Source organism: Engystomops pustulosus, chromosome 6 (genome assembly GCF_040894005.1).
Source record: "Engystomops pustulosus chromosome 6, aEngPut4.maternal, whole genome shotgun sequence".
Lineage (NCBI taxonomy): Eukaryota > Metazoa > Chordata > Amphibia > Anura > Leptodactylidae > Engystomops > Engystomops pustulosus.
This window is the reverse complement of record NC_092416.1, coordinates 45,404,683-45,411,382: the sequence shown is the minus strand read 5'-3', so window position 1 is coordinate 45,411,382 and position 6,700 is coordinate 45,404,683. Positions and strand designations below refer to the sequence as shown.

The 6,700-nt window shown below is 39.5% G+C and overlaps 1 long non-coding RNA gene across 1 annotated transcript; it reads left to right on the top strand.

The window, feature by feature from the left end:
- Positions 1-1,108: 1,108 nt before the first annotated feature.
- On the top strand, positions 1,109-5,833 carry LOC140065671 (uncharacterized). Its single transcript, XR_011848010.1, has 3 exons — positions 1,109-1,234; positions 2,196-2,359; positions 5,547-5,833. It is a non-coding gene; the product is annotated as an uncharacterized lncRNA (long non-coding RNA).
- Positions 5,834-6,700: the final 867 nt, after the last annotated feature.

Sequence of the window (6,700 nt, the reverse complement as noted above, 5' to 3'; positions counted from 1 at the left end):
ACTGTGTGTAATATCCCTATACTGTGACATCACTGTGTGTATTATCCCTGTACTGTGACATCACAGTGTGTACAATCCCTATAATTTGACATCACTGTGTACATTTTCCCTGTACTGTGGCAATACTGTGTGTATAACCTCTGTACTATGAAATCTCTTTATCTGTTGCCACTAGCCCCATGTCCTTTATGTATGGTGTTTAGCAAGTTCTGTAGATATCTCCAGAAACTGAATAAATATTCCATTTTGCAATATAATGCTGCTAATAAACACTGCTGCTGTTACAAAGGGGAGATGTGGCTATGTTACAGTCGGCCGTGTCAATTAATTGTGTCCATAATTCATACTGGAAATATTATTTAGTAGCAGTTTCATGTACTACTACTATGTTATGTATTACTATACTATACTATACTATACTATACTATATATACTATATATATACTAAGTATATACTGCCGGCCGTCGCACACTGTAATATTATGTATTACTAAATAATCACTTTGTTATGAATTATGGTCACAATTACATATTTGAAGCGACGGGCCACAGCTCACCCTTGTAACGGCCGCACCATTTTGTTGCACCCTGAATTTAAAAAACGCTACCATTAACCCTATAAAAACACAATGTTAGAAACCTCAGTCTAAAATAACTAAAGCATGTGTGCAGGATCAGAAATTTTCCTTCTGACCAAACCCTATCATTATGCTGCCACCTGCTGGTGACTTACATGTCAAAAGTTTAAAGAACACTAGACTTATAATTTGGTGCACCAATTGCGAACTATTGACTATTGCAAAGTCGCATACAACATGTTAAATATCTCATAAATTATTCTTTGTTATGATATGTGAATTCTTCAGGTAAGAAAAGAGGACATCAAAATAATTCTGTCTATATCCATGAAATGTAAGGAAGAACCCCAACTACCTATGTACATTGTGATGATTTCTATTGCTTTACCTTCTTACTTTCCCTAATATTCTTATTTGTCAGTCTATGTCCCTCTTTACAGCTGTTTGTCTAGGATTTCAGATATTCCAGTTTTGCAGCTGTTCTATTGTGGTACATGTCTGCCATCTAGTGGTAAAGTGGAAGAATAGCATGCACAGTTGTTATTTGTAAGCAGAGATGCGTAGACCTGATGGTCGGGTTTGATCGTCCATTGATGCACCGAGCAACTAGCCATGACTATTGTCAATCTCAGCCATGACTAGTTGCTGGAGGCAGGGTAAGAGTTGCAGCACTATTATGTGTATAGTACCAGTATATGCAGGAAAAGAGTTGTAGTAGTGGTCTGTGTACAGTGCCCATATATGCAGGATAAGATTGCGCATGAAAATTTGGTCTGAGCTCGCCTACTTAATTCTGCAGGTAAATGGATTATATCCAAAACAATCCAGTGATTAATCCTCTACCAATCTTGTAGGAAATAGTGAGGGTCAGCCGATATGTCTATATTCACGTTTTTACCGTGAGAGTCACAGCGGCTTCTCCTGTACAATATGTACAAGTGGTCGGCTTCCTTCCTTCCGACACTAGATGAATTAAAGTGAATAAAGTGCAGGTTACCCCAATTTAGGTAAGAAGTGAATTTAACCTGCTCACAGACGTGATAAAATCAGGTACAGAATATAAGTCCAGACACCTCGTACACCAAGCTTCTTAGCCCTTAATCCTTGAGCTTGGACTTTTATATTCAATAGTAATGAAAAGCTGGCACAAGTGGGCAGTACTAAGAATGATTTATTATAGCGCAAAAAATAATGATGTATTATATAATATTACACAGATACAACATAAGCATAAATGTAAAAAACACTGATATATAGACAATAGTATTAAGACTATCATTATTTTAATAGTCTGTACTATTAATATTATATATATATATCTGCGGCCTATAGGACATGAGTTCTTCAAAGGACAAACTGACTGTCGATAGTGTTCTGTACAAGTGTCCAGCAACGTCCCAAACTGCAACACAGTCAACAATGTAGATAAGGGACAGTTTCTGAACAATCCTCATATAATGAAGGTAAGTGCACTTATTGCATAGACTTGATTGGCGAATGCAGCCACTACTGCTTGATTTTATCATATGTTTGTGAATATGCTTTAATGAACTTCTTATCTAAATCCATTGGGGTAATCTGTACTATATTTACCTTTATTCATATATATTGGGGCAGATTTACTTACCCAGTCCTGTCGCGATCCAGCTGTGCGTTCTCCGTTGAGGATTCGGGTCTTCCGGCAATTCACTAAGGTAGTGTGCCCGATGTCCACCAGGTGTCGCTGCTGCACTGAAGTCCGTTGGAGTTCGCTGGAGTTCACCTTCCTATCCTGGGTGCAGGTAAGCGCGCCAATCGACACTTTTTTTTTTAATACGGCAGTTTTTCCAAATCCGTCAGGTTTTCCGATGGCCACGCCCCTCGATTTCCGTCGCATGCATGCCGGTGCCGATGCGCCACAATCCCCGTATGTGTACAGTACCCATATATGCTAATAAGAGTTGTAGTACTGTTCCATGTACAGTACCCATATATGCAGGATAAGAGTTGTAGTACTGTTCCATGTACAGTACCCATATATGCAGGATAAGAGTTGTAGTACTGTTCCATGTACAGTACCCATATATGCAGGATAAGATTTGTAGGACTGTCATGTGTACAGTACCCATATATGCAGGATAAGAGTTGTAGTACTGTCATGTGTACAGTACCCATATATGCAGGGTAAGAGTTGTAGTACTGTTCTCTGTACAGTACCCATATATGCAGGATAAGAGTTGTAGTACTGTCATGTGTACAGTACCCATATATGCAGGGTAAAAGTTGTAGTACTGTTCTCTGTACAGTACCCATATATGCAGGATAAGAGTTGTAGTAATGTCATGTTTACAGTACCCATATATGCAGGATAAGAGTTGTAGTAATGTCCTGTGTACAGTACCCATATATGCAGGATAACAGTTTTAGTACTGTCATGTGTACAGTACCCATATATGCAGGATAAGAGTTGTAGTACTGTTTCATGAACAGTACCCATATATGCAGGATAAGAGTTGAGACCTGAGTTGAGAGCTGAGACACACACTATAGGCCCATTAACAGACAGATTGTTAATGCCACTGCACTCAACAGGGGTGTAACTAGGAAATGGTAAGCACCATAGCAAAATTGTTGGGACTATTGGCTGCCTAAGGTTTAAAACAGTCCTGGATGCAATACTCGATATGCAATATTACAGGGGGTGTGGAAAGTATTTAGACCCCTTTTCACTCTTTGTTTCATTATAGCCAATTGGTAAAATCAAAAAAGTTATTTAGTTTGCTCATTAATGTAAACAGAAATGCAAAAAACAGAAATATCACATGGTCATAAGTATTCAGACCCTGTTCTCAGTATTGAGTAGAAGCAGCTTTTGAGCCAGTACAGCCATGAGTCTTCTTGGGAAGATGCAACAAGTTTCTCACATCTGGATTTGGGGATCCCCTGCCTCTTCCTGGTCGATTCTCTCCAGTTCCCTCCAGTTGGATGGTGAACGTTGGTCAACGCCATTTTCAAGCCTCTCCAGAGATGCTCAATCGGGTTTAGGTCAGGGCTCTGGCTGGGCCAGTCAGGAATGGTCACAGAGTTGTTCTGAAGCCACTGCTTTGTTATTTTGGCTGTGTGCTCAGGGTCATTGTCTGGTTGGAAGGATAACCTTCAACCCAGTCTGTTGTCCAGAGCACCCTGAAAGAGGTAATTCAGGATATCTCTGTATTTAGCCGCATTCATCTTTCCTTCAATTGCAACCAGTTGTCCTGTGGCTGCAGCCATTTGGCTGGACGGTCAGGATGAGAAAGAGTTCTGGTTGTCCCAAACTTCTTTCATTTAAGGATTACGGAGGTCACTTTTCTATTAGGAACCTTAGGTGCTGCAGAAATCCTTTTGTAACCTTGGGCAGATCTGTGTCTTACCCTAATTCTGTCTCTTATCTCTGCAGTATAAGAGTTGTAGTACTGTTCCATGTACAGTACCCATATCTGCAGGATAAGAGTTGTAGGACTGTCATGTGTACAGTACGCATATATGGAGGATAAGAGTTGTAGTACTGTTCCGTGTACAGTACCCATATATGCAGGATAAGAGTTGTAGTACTGTTCTGTGAACAGTACCCATATATGCAGGATAAGAGTTGTAGTACTGTTCTGTGTACAGTACCCATATATGCAGGATAAGAGTTGTAGTACTGTTCTGTGTACAGTACCCATATATGCAGGATTAGAGTTGTAGTACTGTTCTCTGTACAGGACCCATATATGCAGGATAAGAGTTGTAGTAATGTCATGTGTACAGTACCCATATATGCTGGGTACTGTATTCATTTAAGGATTCATTTAAGGATTACGGAGATCTGTGTCTTCCCCTAATTCTGTCTCTGAGCTTCTTGGGCAGTTCCTTAGACCTCATGATTCTCATGTGCTCTGATATGCACTGAGCTGTAAGGTCTTATATAGGCAGGTGTGTGCCATTCCTAATCAAGTCCAATCTGTTGGACTCTAATGAAGGAGTAGGACCAAGTCATAAAAGGATCAGAAGAAAATGGACAGCATATGAGTTAAATATGAGTGTCACAACAAAGATTCTAAATACTTATAACCATGTGATATTTCAGTTTTTTCTTTTTTAATAAATTAACAACAAAATCTACATATTTTAGTATTTTCTGGCAAGATGGGGAGCAGAGTGTACAATAATGAGCCTAAACATAACTTTTTTGTTCTTACAAATTAGCTGCAATGAAACAAAGAGTGATACATTTTAAGGTGTTTGAATAATTTCTCTGCATACTGTAATATCAATACCCCTCACCTTTCATGGATGGCTGAAAATATATATCAGGCATCACCTATTGTTCAGTTCTCTGTAGATCAGAGGGGATTACAGAAAGTGTGGTATTAAAAAGGACAACAAAAAAGGCATAAGTGAGGGGGCAACATGAAGGGGGAAGGGGATAAGAAGTTTGAGTGCTGTATTAAAAGTAAAAGTGAGAATTATACGTGGGAGCTGGAGAAGAGTGCCTTATAAATGGAGATATTTAACAGGGGGTCATTACTTGGTGATGGACTGAGGACATTGTAAGTTGGGTTCCATAATGGCCTTTTATAAGTGAGTGTGTTATACATAGTGAGATACATTATGCTATGTAGGGGCCACTAAGGTGGGTATTATACTATGTCTGTGCTATACTACTACACTTCTGTCCCTCTTTCTGTGCTCTATATTAGTCTGGTTTGTCACCAGAGTAATTTATCATCATTGATCAGTTCCCCAAAACAAGGTTTTCCTTCACTTTAAGGTTTTACTTAAAAGATGATGGGATAAAAATTAGATTTTCTATGTTCTGATTTTAAGTGCTATTGAAGGTGAATACAGTTACATGGGGCCCTGTGGTTATTTTGGTGGTTAAGTTTGGAGAATATATTTTACAATACATTGAACAAAATTGATCAAGATACTCCAGGTACTAAATATCACACTGTATTTCACCACTAGGTGGCACTATAGAGTATTGCACCAGGGGTACCAGATGCACAGGAATATCTTTGGCTTGTAAGAATGGCCAAGTCAAAGTCCAGACCAACCGAGAATCGGTGGAAAGAGGTGAAAACTGCTCTCCATACAAACGCTCTCCATCCAACCTCACGGAGCTCAAGCTGTTCTTCAAGGAAGAATGGGCAAGAATTTGAATATGTCCAAAACAGCAAAACTGATAAAGACCTGATACTCCAAGCGACTTGCAGCTTTAATCGGAGCAAGAGTTGGCGCTACAAAGTATTAACTTAAGGGGAGCAAATAATATTGTGCGCCCCCTTTCCAGTTTATTATTTTTACAAAAGTTTAAAATATTCAATAAATTTTGTTCCACTTCACAATTGTGTCCCACTTGTTGTTGATTCTTTACCAAAAAAAAAAAATTACAATTTTATGGGGCACATTTACAAAGATTTTCATAAACTTCACTAAAAGTTCTCTGCCTGTGTATAATGATTGGTGCACCAGATTCATTAACATTGTGCACCAGAAATCATGAATCTAGCGCTTCCCTGCACTGGCCAGACAGAGCCCACCAACTTTTTTGTGGTGCACCTTTAACGTAGGGCGTGCGACAGACTATGCATGTTAAATACGGTGCTAAGAAGACAAGCAATGATCGGCAGTTTGGTATTGAGTCTGTATATCAGCAATAAATGTACCACACACATAAATATATAACCACAGTGAATAAATCATTTTTTTGTTCCGTTTATCTAATAAAATGTGGAAGCAAAGGAGAAGAGACCAGGTCGCACAGTACCCAAGCCAGTCATACTGGCTCTCTGGGTGCTCTCTCTATGGTTGTCACTATCCACTGGGAGAGACATGAGGAAGCAGTCAGTGGTGGAGAGAAGACTGTGGGTGGCAATTGGTAGGATAGGCAATGATAGTTGCAGTGGGTTGCAGTAAGTGGTCGTCGGGGATTTAGTAGGTGTAGAGGGTTGCAGAAACCCTGGTAGGAACAAACAAATACTTTGAAGGGAACCTGTCATCAGCAATTGACATAATAAACCACTACCAAAATATTGGGGGTGCTTTCTGAGGAAGAGAGAGCTTGACTTCAGTGTTAAAATCTTCACCTCCTTGACTTTATACAACCACATCTCACTTCA